This window comes from Rhineura floridana, chromosome 9 (genome assembly GCF_030035675.1).
Source record: "Rhineura floridana isolate rRhiFlo1 chromosome 9, rRhiFlo1.hap2, whole genome shotgun sequence".
In the NCBI taxonomy this organism is placed as follows: domain Eukaryota; kingdom Metazoa; phylum Chordata; class Lepidosauria; order Squamata; family Rhineuridae; genus Rhineura; species Rhineura floridana.
In genome coordinates, this window is record NC_084488.1 from 104,389,351 (window position 1) to 104,406,470 (window position 17,120).

At 41.3% G+C, this 17,120-nt stretch overlaps 1 protein-coding gene across 4 annotated transcripts in view; it reads right to left on the reverse strand.

Annotated features, from left to right (window-relative positions):
- LOC133363717 (serine-rich coiled-coil domain-containing protein 1-like) overlaps positions 1–17,120 on the reverse strand; it is a 708,122-nt gene that overhangs the window by 617,351 nt on the left and 73,651 nt on the right. The window contains exon 1 of one of the 4 annotated variants that reach the window (XM_061583021.1): positions 7,849–7,936. The exons of the other annotated variants lie outside the window; for them this stretch is intronic. The gene's annotated coding sequence lies outside the window, so the exon portion shown is untranslated. Of the gene's footprint in view, positions 1–7,848; positions 7,937–17,120 lie in introns of those variants that run through there. 4 annotated transcript variants of the gene reach the window in all.

Sequence of the window (17,120 nt, forward strand, 5' to 3'; positions counted from 1 at the left end):
CTATAAACAGTACGTGTGCAGTGCACTTATTGCCAAGCATACAGCCTTTTAAACCATTTAATGAACTTTTAAAATCATGTGGACTTGGCCATATTTGCCCATAAAAAATAGGTCTGACAGAATATTTACAAGAAATACACAATAAAATAGAACTGGAAGCAAAGCACTGAGATGCCATGGTGTAGCTAGTGCTGCATGTGTATAACCAAGAATGAACCAAAAGAGATCATCATCATCCACCTTCACCAGGACACATAAAACACATTAAAACAATTTAAAACAAATTGCATTCACAACTGGACAGGGTCCTAAAATATCTCTCTCTCAAGTGAAAGGCCAGGGTAAAGAGGTGTGTCTTGAACATACGATGAAAGCTGCACAGTGAAGATGCCAGGTGCACCTCAGTGGAGAGGGAATTCCACAACTTAGGGGCTGCCACACAGACTGCCCTCTCCCGGGCCACCACCACCCAAATTCTGAGGGCAGTGGGACTACCAAGAGGTCCCCTTCTGCCAATCTCAACACCTGAGAGGGTTTGTAGGGAAGAAGATATTTCAGATATTTGGGGCCTAAGTCATTTAAGACTTTAAATACAAGTGTGAGCACCTGGGCCTGGAAACAAACTGGAAACAAACTGGCAACCAATGCAGCCATTTTAAGACAAGGGATATATGAGATCTAAATGGAACCCCAGCCAATAATCAGGAAGTGTTTCGGTTCTCATATTGTTTTGGAAAGTGCAAATTTGGTAAATTCAGCTTTAAATGTGAACTGAATCAAATTTCTCCCTAATCCCTAATTGGGGTGGGTGGGTGTCAGGATGCACATCAATCCCATTGTCAGGATGCACATAGACAGTCTTCTCCCCCATGGCTAAATCATTTCACTGAGGGCAATTTCATAGGAAAACAATCACACCATACACAAGACCAGAAAGGTTCTAGTGAGTTTCCAGTGCTACAGTTAATGTACTGCCTATGATTGATAACTCTGTCAGCCCTTTAAACATAGGACTGTCCTCTGTAAAGCAGGACACATGGCCACCCTGTCCAAACGCAAGTTGCTCAGAGTGAGACACTAACTCAGCCCCATCTGTACTATATATTTAAAGCGGTATTTAGGAATGGAAGGATCTGTCTGTGTTGGTTCTCTTGGTTTCCCATTTTTCCCATCTTAAATTCAGTTCTCTACATTTCTGCAGCAATCTGCAATTTTTTTAAAAAAACATGAAAAATCCTAGTATTTTAGTGCGAATTTCTGCTAATAAACACATTTTGTATGCAGTTATGATTTTTGTACACATTTTTGCAAGCACGTTCTCCTAATGAAGCCGTGCATCTTTTGTATGTTATTTTCACTAATATATTTATTTCTATGCACACTTTTACTCAACATATGCATTTTTGTAAACATTGCTTAGTTGGAGTGCCACATTGCAAAATTCAGATTAGTGTGAATTTCGAAGTATGGCTGTGTTTGGTTCACATGTTTGTTTCGGAAAGTTTAAATTTGATACATTTGGCTTTAAATGCAAATTGAATAAAATTTCTCCCACATCCCTACCAGTATTATACCACTTTAAACAATCACGGTGTGCCCCAAATGATCCTGGGAACTATAGTTTCTTAAGGGTGCTGATAGGAAGCCCGTTTCCATCACAAAGATACAGTTCCCAAAGTTGTCTGGGAAGAGGGATTGATTGTTAAACCACTATGGCACTTGTAGCTCTGTGAGGGGAACAGAGGACTCCTAACAACTCTCAACACCCTTAACAAACTATAGTTCCCAGGATTTTTTTTAGGGAAGCCATGATTAAAATGGTATGATGCTGCTTGAAATGTACAATGCAGATGGGGCCTTGTATATTATGTCTTTAAAGGGCTGGGGGGAGTCCTGATTGGTTAGCGCAGGCTTCCACAACATTGTGCCCTCTGGATGATTTGGACTACAACTGGTTTGGGCAATTAGCCATGCTGGATGGAGCTGATGGAATTGAATTGGAATCCAAAAATAGCTGGGGGATCACCAGGTTGAGGAAGGGTGGTATAAATCAACATAAACGTAAGTACTGTACTATAAATGTAAGTTGATAGTGGATTGCAGCCAAAGAATCAATAAATCAATTTTCCCTCAGGTAATATGTAACTCCATAGAAACCTTAAATGCAGAACCTAGAGCATTTTAATTAAAGGCATTTCACTTAATTGCTTTGTCCAGTAACACATGCACCTACTGAATAGTGCATGCACAGGATGGGTGCATTCAGTATTGGGTAAAATCTCTGCCAAACAAAGGAGGAAATTACATCCTCTTCATTACAGAAGTGGTCTCCATCAGGGAACAAAAAAAGCTTAAAATAAAAGCAGAACAGAAAGGTCCACCTAGCACAAAGTGTGATTATATGGTAAGGAGTCAATAGGCTCAACTGAGTGAAGCGATAGGTGTTAAATTAACAGAAAATTAATCAGAAGGTAGATTCATATGCAAATAGGGTAATACTCAACTGATCTGAAATAGGTGCTATATGTTTAGGCAGCAGAACAATGCACCTGCCTCTTTTTCTTTTCCTTTCGCCTTTCAGCACCAAGAACCACTTACTGTGGATGTAGCCAGGCATTTATTTCCAATAAATTATTAACCTTGTGAGAGAGAAATCAATGAGAGACCCCCACAACTAGGAACATTGCTGTGCTGCATTGTACAAACCCCACCTCTGGTTTGGCGAGAATCTTGTATGTAAGTAACTTCTTTTTTATACACTGCATCATATTTACCCTATGCATATGGGGAGAAAGTGCAGCAGCTCAGTCCTCTGCTTTGCATGAATCTGCTTTGCCTGCAAAAAGTCCAGAGTTCAATCCCCGACATCTCCAGACAGAGCTGGGAAAGATTTATTTATTTATTTATTTATTTAAAACATTTCTATGCCGCTCTATCTTCCTAGAAAGCTCAGAGCGGCGAACAACTCTATAATAAAAGAACATAAACAAAAATACCTTATAAAAACAAAACATACAACCATAAATACAAACTTGTAAGATAAGGTTAAAATAGTAAAACTATATACAGTAAAATAAACAACATCATTACTCCATAGTCTCTCATGGTCAAGAGATTTCCTATTCCTCAGTCCAGGTTAAATGCGAGACGGAAAAGGAACGTCTTGACCTGGCGACGGAATGCCGGAAGCGAGGAGGCCAACCGGACCTCTATTGGCAAGGAATTCCAGAGTCTAGGGGTGATAACAGAGAACGGTTCCTGAAAGATGAACTTGTGTGGATGAAGGTATCCTAAGGAACAAATTATCGGAGGACCTGAGAGAACGGGGGGGGGTTCATAAGAAGACAACCGATCGGACAGATAGACAGGGCCCAGGCCGTGAAGGGCTTTAAAGGCCAATACCAGCACCTTGAATTGATTCCCTGTCTGAAACATGGACAGCCACTGCCAGTCAGTGTACTGAGCTAGATGAACCAATGGTCTGATTCAGTATAAGGCAGTTTGCTATGTTCCTAAAGCACCTTCCTATGTTCCTAAAGCACCTTCCTTCCCCGCCCATCCTTTGGTGACACTAGATGTCCATGCATAATGATAAACAGGGCTTAGGTGTGTAAAACTCAGTGCACACAGGCCTAAATAGCATAGTTATTTGATCAGCTAGCCTGGGTTTATGTGCCAGTGGAGATTTTAAATATTTATGCCCTATTCAAATATTAGAGCCACACACAGACCTCCAGTGGCATCAGAGATGGCATATATAAGCTGGGTATGGAGGTTCTCACTCCAACATTGTCCTCATTCTGGACCACACACAACAGAATGATCTGAGTAAGCATATAGTCCAGTCCACTTTAGAACACATTAGAAGATAAAACCAGGCTTATCCTAATTAAGTCAAGCTGAATGTGAACATTTATTTTTGAGGTAGAAATGTGCACCCATGGTGATTTTGCCACCTCATTTTTACATGGGGTGATACCTGCCTGAAAAAAACAAATAAAGGATTCAGCACACGGCTGGAAAAATAGTTGGGTTTTTTCTAAAAAAAATGGAGGTTATTTTACACAAATGCCTCTCCCGCTAAAAAACCAAACTAGTAAAGTCACAGTGCACATTTTTGTCATTACAAAAATAAGTAAATGAAATGAACATTTGTCTTGCCTAAGATTTCCTCAAAGTGCTGAAGGCAAAAGACAGGAACCTGAACTGGGAGCTGCCAATATCCTCTTCTCCTGGTGTCCTATGGCTATAAAAGGGGGTAGGGAAAGTTTTACGTTTCAAGTTTAATAGGTTTTTTTTTATCCCACCCTTCAAACAAAATTTGCCAGGGCAGCTTACATATAGTGGCCACATTTGGATAGCCATGTTTGCTAGCCATTAACCATAGTTAGGCAAATTAACCAAGTGCTTCCACTCAGGGCCGGCTCCAGGAATGCCGGGGCCCTTGGGCATCAGCTTGCCCTGGGCCCTGGCATGTGTGTGCGTGCAGCCCAGCCCAACCCCACCCACCTGTCTCCTGTCTTTTACTATTGCCATTATCCAAGATGGCGGCCACAGTTTCATAAGGTGATGAAGCCTCCACTGCCATCTTTGTTGATGGCATGCATGCATGCTACACGCGCGTATCTCTGCCATCAACTAAGATGGCGGCCGGGGCTTCAGTACCTTAGGGAAACCGCGGCCGCCATCTTTGTTAAGGGCAATGGTAAAAGACAGCAGACACGTAGGTGGGAAGATGTGGGGGGGCTGCGGATCATGTAAGGGGAGCGGAGGGGCGGCTGAGGGACCCCCTGTAGCTCCAGGGGCCGTCGGGCCAGTGCCCAACCTGGCCGCCCTTTAGAACTGGCCCTGCTTCCACTTCACTCCTCCCTTCCCCCCCGTAGGGAAACAAACCACTGAGTGGGTGGCTTAGAATTCCTTCTTAGTTGGAATCCATGTTTGGGAGAAACAAACCACAACTGGGCAGCCAAGAGCAAAACTATTTATTTAGTTGAATAAAAAACATGTTGAGGGTCTTGTAGTCCAACACTAAGTATATTTACTTGGAAATGATTTTACTGTCACTCACCTGCGTAAGTGGGCTGGGCATTGCAGCCTTTGAAATACTGTCCAAAAGCACCTTTTCACTACACTGTATCTTCTGTGCTCACCAGGAAAATATATTCCTCTAGTTCTAAATACAGAAGTGTAATAAAGTGCAAACAAAAGACCATGCCTATCATTTATCAATTAACATGCATTATTAGAAATCATAATGCAGCTGTGTTTCCGACACAAAGCATTTCCATGGATGAGATGATATGTGGCAATTTCAATGAATAAATTCATAAATGTCACCAGCCAGGAAAGTGGGCAAGTCTGAATATGCAATTAGAAAGATCTCCACATGCAATGGATCTGATCTCCGCCACTAATTAATGGAACCATTTTCCAATGGATAGAAGGGAATGAGAGGAGAGAGTACATTCTTTTTTTCAATGCAGGCATAATTCTGGGAAAGGCTGAACTGGAAAAGTATTGTGTAATTCAAGAGATCTTCTAATGAATTGACAACATATACAACAAATGTGTTCTCACCAAGCTGCAGTCCACTATCAGTGGCATGATGGTGCTGCTCAAGCTACTTTGAAGGAAGGATATATACATCCTCATTGCTAAAAACACAGAACAGGGATGGAGAACTCGAAAGACCACTGAAGGTCTCTGCCTTCTCAGATTTCACAGTTCTCAGGCTTTTTTCAAAACTTATTAGAAGCAACTTCTTTTTTAAAAAGAAAAAAATTAAAGATGAGAATCCCAGCATGTCAATTTCTGTGCTAGCTACCAATTTCATACTTGAATAATAAGTAATAGCGCATTTTAAAATCAAGGAATGAATCCTAAAAGCCATTCCCATGGTCTGAAAAGATATGCAAATATGAGAGTAGATCCAGTAAATTACAGGACTCTAGATGCAGGTCTAGTCAGTTGCAGGTGATATCTATTTAAACAACATGCTTATACATCTTTCCAGACTTCACTTAAAAAAGTGATCTGATGTGTTAGGAACATAAAAAGCTGCTTAATACTAGGTCAGACCATTGGTCAATCTAGCTCAAAATTGTGTACACTGACTGGCAGCAGCTCTCCAAAAAGCAGACGTCTTCCCCAGCCCTTCTTGGAGATGTTGAGGATTGAACCTGTGACCATCTGCAAGGAAAACATGTGTTCTACCACTGAGCTACAGCCCCTGTCCCGCACCATATCTTGTTATAACATGACCTGAGAAGCAATTCTTGACTCTTTAAAAAATGAATGCTTCTGTACTGATCACTTGATTTCTAAAGCCGACTTCTCACAAACAGCAGACAAAGTGATAAACCTACCCCTCAACTTTATCACTTCGGACTTAGGTCGAAGGCTTGTATGATAGAATTCTCCCCTATGAAAACAATGTTCCTACAACTAAAAAGTAACTTGTTAGGGAAAAGCCTATCTAGAACCCTTTCCTGTGACATCTAGCTTTGTATGTGAATAAACGGATATTTGTTTTTTCTGGTTGTTGCTATTGGGAGTGGCCCATGGCTCAGTGGTAGAAAGGACACGCTTTGCATGCAAAAAGTTCCAGATGCAATCCTCAGCTTCTCCAGGTAGGGCAGGCAAATACAGTTGTGTGAAACCCTGGAGAGTCAATGCGCCCATTCGGTGTTTGCAGTACTGACCTAAATTCCGTCATACAAGTCCCTACCTGTGGTTTGAACTGATAAAGCCCAGACACAGGACTGTACCAATTCAGGTCACAGTCACACTATACATTTAAAGCACACCACTAACAGTCAAAGAATCCAGGGAACTGTACCTTTTAAAGGGTCTCCTACTAACTCTCAGCATCCTTAATAAACTGCAGTTCCCAAGATTCCAGGAGGGGAAGCCATGTTTAAGAATGTTTTAAATATATGGTGTGGTCGTGACCTCAGATTGCAGGTAAAACACCTAATTTACTGTTTGTGAGAGCTAAACCAGAGATGGTTATTCCCTAATCAAGCTGAAAGAAAGCACACAGGAGTGCTTTCAAGTAGAAAAAGGTTGGCAAAGGCTTCACTGGATTAGAATTTAATGTGCTACATCAACACGTCTCCCAGATGTCAGCCCCTTTGGACTGACTGTTTTAATATTTTATCATTCTTCCAATGTCATTCTGAAAGGCAATTGAGCTATCACCCAGCCTTTGTCCTCTGCTCTAATAATCCAGCTTGCTCTTGCTTGTTCTATAAATCATACACATCAAAGGTGCCCTGACTGAAGACAAAGAGATGGGCATTTATGGTTAAGTCCCCTGAGAATTAACAAACTGAAGTTTGCAATCACAATTTGAATGTAACCCCAAATTTCAAAGGACCATTTGCAGCATGGAATCATCAGGTCCAACTCTTGTGGGCATATATACACAGCAACTGAAGCTTGAAATTTTATTTTCTTTTTTATTATGATTATTCAACAGGATTTACATGCTGCTTAATCAAAATAAACCTCTCTAAACAGTTTAAGCAAAAATAATATAAACTATCCATTAAAATAGCCAGAAAAACAGACTTTAATATAATTCCACCTTGTGGTTTTTCCCATTACAGAATTGCTGACTTTCTCTTCTCCTAAAGATACAGGATCAGTCTCAGGCCCTGAGCCTGGCAACCCTACAACGAACATACACTGGTAAATAAGAAGTAGCTTTATTAAACAGAATATAAGTGCACAAATATAGATGTAAATTGGTTCCTTAAAACCCACACTCCTGAGGGCCAGATAAAATACAAAGAGTTACAGTCACAGTCAAAAATAACAAAACTGTCTAGCCTATTCTGTACTTACAAAGAGGTAAACAGCAAAATAGCTTCATGGTTCCACATCTTCCCAGTGATGTATAGCCTGGGTAGCAGATGATAAGGTGGAACCCCACTCAGGTAGCATCAGCAACCCCTGAGGGACATTGGGAAACAAAGACCTAAGGTCTGAAATCCTATTCTCATGGAAAAATTCCCAGCAACAGGCAGGAATTAATTAGCCAATCAGGAGGCTTTCAGATGACAAAATGCTTCTGGAGTTTTCGCACCTATTGGTCACGTACTCCCCAAACCTTCCCAGGCCTGTGGCCTTGATGTATCAGTCTCCACTGATAAGCAGGTGTTCTTGCTTGGGCCTAATTAACTAGCTTCAGCTGTGGAAACTTCAGAGTCATGCTTCTCAGAGGCCTCATCTCAGACAAGATGTTTTTCCCACAATTCTTTGCCTCTGAGCCATTTTAGAAATCAGGCGTTCTTGACAGGTAACTAACTTTTTTCCTCTCCACTAAGAGTTAAGAGCAGCTTTTCTGTCTTTTTGCCCCATGGCAGACTTGCAGGAACAATTTTGAACAGAGAAATGGTAGTGGGGGGGGGTTACATTCCATCCCCCAGAACCACTTCCCTGATCAAATTAGCCTGTACTTTCTCCACCCCATCCCACAGCTGCTTTGAAGTAAGAAAAGTAGTCAGGAGATCCAGTCATTGGGGCTACATTTGGCCCTAAGACACAGTAAATAACCTAAGAAAACAACCCAGCCTTTACCAACCTGGTGCCCTCCAGATGTTTTGGCCTACACCTACCATCAATCCCAGTCCAAAACATCTGGAGGGCACCAGGTTGGAAAAGAATTAAAAACACTATCAAAAACATTTTGGCCTCTTTACATCGCCCTTCCATTCAGTTAGAGATGATTAGGATTTTTTGTTTTAAAAAATGGGGCATATAGCCTTTGTTTTATGACACAACAGGTGCTAACCTAAGCACAACGCCGGGTTTCTGAGATCAATGTTGTTAATCCGTCAGCCCAACTAATTGCTAATTACCACTCCCTTTAAAATTTGCTGTCATGCTGAAGCAAGTGTGCTGAAAATGAACTTACGGTAACCTTATACAAGAGCAGGCACTGCTTGCAAAGTAACAGCAGTGCATCTCAGTTGTGTCATTAAAAAGCATGCGTGCACTGTTTATTTAATTTGCTAAGGATGAGAGGAGGGATGGAAGGATCTGTCACTTTTGGTTCTCTCCATTTCTCATTTTTCCCATCTTAAATTCAGATCTCCACATTTCTGAAGCAATTTGCTTTTTTTTTTTAGAAACAAAAATCCTCATGAAAATTGTCCAGCATTTTAGAACAAATTTCTCCTAAAAAGCACATTTTGGGATGCAGTTTTGACTAATGTATAAAATTTTGCAAGCAGCGTCTCCTAAGATAGTGCACTTTCGTATGTTACTTTCACCAACCCAGTATATATATGTGCACACTTTTACTCAATAAATGAATTTTTGGAAACATTGCTTGGTTGGAGAACTGTATCAAAACATTCTGATGTGTGAATTTTGCTGCGTTTTCCATTATATTGTTTCAGAAAATGCAGATCTAATAGATTTGCCTTTTAAGTCTGAATGGAACGGAATTTCTCCCCCATCCCTACCTGAGGGTAAGCCCATTAAACTCCACAGGCCTTTCTTCAGAGCAGACATGTACAGGATTGTACTATTCAAGTATGTATATCCCACTTTTCCTCATGTAGTTCAAGGTGGCTTACAAAAATAGTAAAATCCAAAGCAACCAAAACAGCAATATATAAAAGGAGCAAACGAGAAAAGCCGGTAAGAAATCACTTTAAAGGCAACTGTGGAAAGAAGCATCAAAAATGTAATATAAAGCAAACTGAAAAAGTATACTGAGAGAGAGAGAGAGAGAGAGAGAGAGAGAGAGAGAGAGAGAGTGTTGTGTGCCTTCAAGTCAATTATGACTTATGGCGACCTTATAAATCAGTGACCTCAAATAGCATCTGTTGTAAACCACCCTGTTCAGATCTTGTAAGTTCAGGTCTGTGGCTTCCTTTATGGAAGTAATCCATCCCTTGTTTAGCCTTCCTCATTTTCTGCTCCCTTCTGTTTTTCCCAGCATTATTGTCTTTTCTAGTGAATCATGTCTTCTCATTATGCATCCAAAGTATGATAAGCTCAGTGTCATCATTCTAGCTTCTAATGATAGTTCTGGTTTAATTTGGTCTAACACTTTTTCGCAGTCCATGGTATCCGCAAAACTCTCCTCCAACACCACATTTCAAATGAGTTGATTTTTCTCTTATCCGCTTTTTTCTCTGACCATCTTTTACATCCATACATACAGATCGGTCTGAATTATCCTGGCTTTGGTTGGTGTTCAGTGACACATCTTTGCATATGAGGGTCTTCTCTGGTTCATAGCTTCCCCAGTCCTAGCCTTCTTCTGATTTCTTGACTATTGTCTCTATTTTGGTTAATGACAGCACCACGCTATTGATAATCTTTGGCAAGTTCAATGACCTCATTGTCAACTTTGAAGTTACATAAATCTTTTGTTGTCATTACTTTAGTCTTCTTGACATTCAGCTGTAGTCCTGCTTTTGTGCTTTCCTCTTTAACTTTCATCAGCATTCATTTCAGATCATTACTGGTTTCTGCTAGTAGTATGTCTCCATATCTTAAATTATTGATATTTCTCCCTCCAGTTTTCACACCTCCTTCATCTTGGTCCAATCCCGCTTTCTGTATAATCTACTCTGCATATAGATAGATTAAACATATAGGGCAATAAAATACACCCCTGTCTCACACTGTCTTCCCGATGGGGAACCAGTCAGTTTCTCCATATTCTGTCCTTACAGTAGCGTCTTGTCCAGAGTATAGATTAAGCATCAGAACGATCAGATGCTGTGGTACCCCCATTTCTTTAAAGTATTCCATAGTTGAGAGAGAGAATTGCATATAATTATGGTAGGCAAGAATAAAAAATCTTCCTCCTAAAGGCCTTCCTAAAGAGGAAGGTTTTAATGCTGCAGCCCAGAAGTTGCTTGCCAGATGGGGTGGAGCCCCTACACTGGCTTTCCAGCAGGTGGGTTGATTTTGCAAGTCAGCAGGGAGGTTTGCATAGTGCAAACATAGTGACAGAGTCTGCCCAGTGCTCCTGCTGGCGTGCCTGCACAGCACAGATCTCCTACCACCTCACCACTCCCACTCCCAAATAAGCAAAAGTGACCCACCTACCAGGAAGCGGCCCCACCTAGAGAGCAGCTTCTGCTGCAGCTGAAGGAGAAGACAAGATGAACACCCCTCAGTTCCAAAGTCTAGAAGTACCAACAGATAAGATCTCCTCCCTTGGCTTCTCCCATTCGAACATGGGATTGGAAATGGGTCCATGTTTAGTCAGACACAACCCTCTATTATTTTATGTACATTTTATATAACAAATAAACAAAATAATAAAGAATTACAGCCTTCCTCACCTGGTTCCCTCCCCTACACCTAATATTTTGGATGACAACTCTGATCATGTCTGACCATTGTGCATGCTGACTGGAGCAGATGGGAATTGGAGTCAAACAACATCCAGAGTATTTTGTGCATTTTGTAGTTAAGTTTGGCAGATTCATTTTTTTTAAATGCCCTAATCATTTTAATTAGTCTGCTGTACTTCAGTACCCAGACACCTCTGGTGTTCTAAAAGCATTAAACTGTAGCAACAGCAGCAACACTGAGAGATGCATGTGTTTCCCTTTTATATCAGATGTAGCTGAAGAGTCAGAATCTGTCATCTTTCAGAATTAAAATACTTTATGTTAGCAGTTAATGGCAAGAGGAAAAGCTTAATAGCCTTACAGAAGTTTTAACATTTTGCCGGTACAAAAAAACCTATAACATTTAATATAAAACATACATATAAAGTTTAATTTCATATAAATGTGGTTTGGGATTTTTCACAAATTTGTGACAGCAATAAGCTAACCAATACATTTACTGACTCTATAAAACCAAAATTTGATTTTCTTTATCACAATTGAGTATATTACAGGTTGAATGCATTTTAAATCAGCCTTCCCCAACCTGCTGCCGTGCAAATGTTTTGGGCTACAACTCCCATTAGCCCCAGATAACCAAGGAGTTGTCATCTCAAATCTCTGGAGAGCACCAGATTGGGGAAGGCTGCTTGAAAAGAATAAAGTTGAGGAACACTGTGTGAACCTACATCCAAATAGAAAGTCATAGCAGTCCTTAATGTATGAAACATTAATGTGAATTGTACACATGCAGAAAAAGTGTGACCCGAACAGTTTCCACAATCCTAAAATTTTATGCTGGGATACCACCTTGCGATCATGGCACACTGTCATGGGTTGTGGGGGTGCCACATTTTTTATGCCCCATCCTTAGTGTGTTATTAACTGATGAACCACCCTGTTTGAGAACAAAGCCATGCCAAGGAACAAACAAGGATCATACAACTGAATCCAGCGAGGTAAAATGGTGCATACAATGAGTGTTTGCAATGTTGAGAACATCAGGACAGGAGATTGGCATTTATTTCCTATTCAATGAAACTGGTGTCAAGGTTCAGCATCTTCTGGCACCTGCCCATGCTCATGCCCCAGTAGGGGCCCCACACCCTCCTGCTGCCACTTCCCCTCTTGCTGTTGCTGCCTGTTCAGCTGCCCTTTCTGAGTAAGCAGCGAGAGAAATAACGGAGAAGGAGCAAACCTGTCCACACGCAGTTCCCTCTCCCTTTGCAAGGTGGTACAAATCGGGCTCAGAGAGAGATGCAAGTAAATAGTGGCAATACTGAGAGCATCATGACCTAAGAGTCCCCAAAACCTGAAATCCTGGATATGGAGCCAGATAAAAGATTGATCTTAAAAATATGTATGTAGATAAAAGACAGAAGAATTAGGTTCATTTGGCCCTTTTAAGAACTACACATGGCAGATATACACAGTTGGCTTTTGACATCTCATATATATCTACTGTAGCAGACAGAACTCTCATTTACATTTTGAGCACACCATGGGTTAATGCTGAGCAAGGCTAACTGAAAGACATCTCAAAATCAATGTAGTATTCACTGTAGTCACAACAACATGTGCTTACAACAGGTAACATTGCTCTAAGATGTGACAAGAAACAACAAACCGATACCAGAGTCCAGCCTTTAAGCTGGCTAATATGGTTGCCTTTTTGTTAGCACAGGACAGCACAATTTGTGACCCACCAAGCTGAATGTAACCAACTAGCCATGCACAGTTGCCTCCTGGATGTTCAGTATCCCCTCTTTCTCCTGTCCCTTTTATGCACTGAGGCAGGCAGTAAAAACAGGTGTGTTATTGAAGCTTTGGAGGGCCACCATATATGTGGCTGTCAGCCACAAATCAGTGGACATCCTATTTTAGCTGGAGCGGTCACTGAATTTTGTGAATTTGTAAGGTTCTCCTTGAACTGTGCAAAAGTATGTGAAAGGATTGTAAAAGATTTTGAGCAAGATTGTATAAAACTCTCGGGAAATTTTGCCAATTCTAGTTCCTAACAAAGCTTTCCTAAGGTAAAGTTGGAGATGTGTTTAGAAAATTTGTCACAAATGAAGAAGAAAAAATCCTGCAGGAATTGCAAGGGAATTTAAAGGACTTTTGATAAGATGAGAAAAAACATCTCTAGTGTGTCAGCCTAGTCTGATCTTTACATTTTCTTTGCCTCTCTCTCCCTCCTCCCCCCCCCGCCGTGGTCTTTGCCCATTCTGCCTAGACCTAGAGTGATACATAGTCAGACAACAAACCAGTTTTTCATTTGTTTTGGTAAGATTAATGGCTATCTCAACCAACTAACAGCAATGCTGCCAAATCATATTCATTTATTTAAAAGATTTAGATACTGTCTTCCCTCCCCCCAAAAAAGCTCAGATAAGACCATCAATTAACAATTTAAAAACACCCCTTGCAATCTAGCACTGAAACATTAAACCACTAGGAACAGCAGTAGGAAATAACAAAGCACAAGAGCAATGAAAGCTATTCAAAATCCAGAGACAGTTCAAATCAATTCAGTAAAACAGCAATTTACAAGCTAAATGCATTTCTAAAAAAAGGAAGGGCTTTTTTTACCAACTTTCAAACAGCCATCAAAGCAGTGTTGAGAAGAAACATCCTAATAAATCCTAAATGGCATAGAATAAAATCGTAAGAAGCCTGCTGATAGACCAAAGGTATATCCCATTATGGCCAGCCACACATTTCCTAGCAGTCCACAAGGAGGCCATAAAGGAAATGGCTCTTTGCCATTGCCTCCCCAGCCTCCAAGCAGCTGGGGCTACGAGCACACTAGTGGCTTCAAAAGCAGCAAGAATGCTTTTTCTGGCTGCGCTTTGAAGCGACTCTGCCCTCAGCTGGACACACCTCCCTTCCACACTGCTGACTCAGGCCTTTCAGGACCACCCACAGCAAAATGTTGGGCAAATCATCGTCTCTGCCTTTCCCCTGACCACACCTGGAGGAGCAATGGGTTGATCTACCAATCGGTTGCAAAATCTGTCTGAAGCTGGATGCACTGAAGCTGATCTGACCAGATTTTAGAGTAAAAAAGGGCAGAATTTGGGCTGGTGTTGTGTGCCCCTGTTGAGAAAATCCAGATTGAACTACAGTACAGCTACTTTGAAGGTCTAAGGGGACAGATTGCAATGTACTAAGATAAGAATAAAGAAACTAGCTGGACATTCTGGTTTATCTTGTTTATGCAGATGTAATTGGCAGATACCCAAAAGGTGATGACATATCTTTAAGTTTCGTCTTATTAAACTGCTTGATTGTAACTTTTATTGCCACATAGCAGTATTGAGATAAGTATAAAACAAGACCTGTTCAGTAATATGGCAGACAACTTACTTTGATGCATGAGCATAGTAAGAGCGTCTCTATTCTTGAGAATAAAACTTAGTTGAACCCTCGACTAGCTAACTCTCGTTCTTGGTGGTAACTCAGAGACAGCCTACCAGGGAAACGAACAGCATTTTTGCAACACCCCCATTTTCAGAAAACAGAGGTGGAGATGCATTGCAACCAGCGTAACACTAAGAGTGTCACTACCCTGGTATTCAGCAGCATACTGCCTATTTATTTATTTATTTATTTATTTATTTACTGTGTTTATATCCAAGGAGCTCAAGGTGATTGCTCTCCCCTTCCTCATTTAATCCCCACAATAATCCTGTGAGGTAGGGTTAGGATGAGAGGCAGTGAGTTCACCCAGTGAGCTTCATGGCTGAGTGGGGATTTGAATCCTGGTTTCCCAGGCCCTAGTCCAACATCCTAACCGCTACACCATCCTGGATATTTAGCTATCCTGCTATAATTCCTTCTCTTTTCCAAATTCATGGGCATGAGTGGTGATACAAAACAGCACCACTCATGCACAAACAGGTTTCAGCATGCTCAGAGGATTCCCACAATATGCACAAGAAATAATAATAATAATAATAATTGGAGAAGGTAAAGAACTTCTGCCTATGTGACTTTGTACAGGAGAAGGGGAAGGAATGGGGAGCCCCTGAGAACAGAGAGCTTTGAAGGTGCTGATTGGGCCAACAGCCAACCCAATCAATGCCTTCAAGATCTCACAACTGTAACACTGTAGGCAGAGATGCTCTCCCACTCTGGGCAATCTCCTCTCCTATGAAGCGAAACAGGCACAACTGGTCCATTAGCCAAAGCTGAAAAAACACACCTTCAGCTTTCATAGGGAAACACAGGAAGCTGCCTTACACTGAATCAGGCCCATTGGTCCATCTAGGTCAGAATTGTCTACATTGAGTGGCAGCGGCTCTCCTGAGTTTCACTCAGGGGGTCTCTCCCAGCCCTATGTGGAGATGCCGGGGACTGAACCTCAGACTACCTGTTCCGCCACTGAGCCATGGCCCTTCTCATTCTGGGAAAATTTAGCCGCCTCACCCAGCATTTCACTCTAGAGCACCAACCATGCATTTCCACCAGTGGCTCTTCTGTGGCTCATTATGGCAGCGGTGCTCCCTGATGCTTCCTGGTAAGTTCACAGGAGCCACCAAGGTAACGCTGCACCTGGTCAGTGGGTATCTTGGCCTGTGCCCCCTCATACCTGGTGCCAGTCCTGTCATCAGGGTCTCCTTGCAGGTTATCACTCGAGTCTTCTTCCAAAACCATCTCAGGGGACTCTGACTGAGACAGTAACTGCCCCCTCCCCGCAACAAGCCTTCTAAAGCAGTACTGGTTAGAAAGGCTTACAAAGAGGCAATCTCACTCTACAAAAACCTCTTATTTTTCCTTTAAACACAATGATATAAGAAATGCAGAGAGTCAATTTATTACTCAAAAGAGGAGCATCTTTCATAAAACATGAGCTTTCAGTAGAAAGAAAAATGTGATCCAGCTGGTATATATCCCTTACTCTGCAGAAATACAAGTTACGTTGTGGCGAAGCCTCTTAATTCCCATGTATGTGGTTTTTTTATGGGGGGGGATAATGAATCAAACCACATACATCAACAACAAACACTGAACAATAAAATGGATAAAACAACAGCAACATGATTATCTTTCATTTTTATATGTTAATGACCTTGCCCCACTACGGAACCCTTTTTGACACCTTTCTGGTAGCTTAGTAATGACATCACTCCTAACTAACAGCACAATCCTAATCATGTCTACTCAGAAATAAGTCCTATTGAATTCAATGGGGCTTGTTCCCAGGTAAGTGGGTTTAGGATTGCAGCCTCAATCTCTAAGCAAGAGGCCTTGATGCCGTTCTGTGCAGAATTTCAATGAAAGGCCTAATCATCTCATTCATACATACAGGTTCACATTTTTAGCCAAATGTACAAATTCTTCAAAATTAGTTTCTGGAGAGAAAAGAGACGCTGTTCGGTGTAATGAATTTTATAAGATGATGTTTTCATTTTTGTATGTTGATTTGACCAACATTTTAATTTGATTTCTTTCGCCATCACTAAAACATAGAAGGTTTTTTTAAAAATGGGAGGGGGGTCATTCTATTGTCTCTTGAGAAGTACTGAGCTTCCCCAAAGTGAAAATCAAATTTGTCTAGTCCGCCACACTTGGTCAATCTTCACAGCTCCAAGTAATGTGCCAAACAGAACTGTCAGTCCTTGATGTTTATGCGCTGGGAGGGAAAAGAGAGGGAGGGAGGAGAGAATCCTATAAATAAATGGGTTGAGAGTTATAGGCCAACAAGCTGACAATATTTAACGCAGAGTGGGATTTGCCAAGAAGGATGCTTAA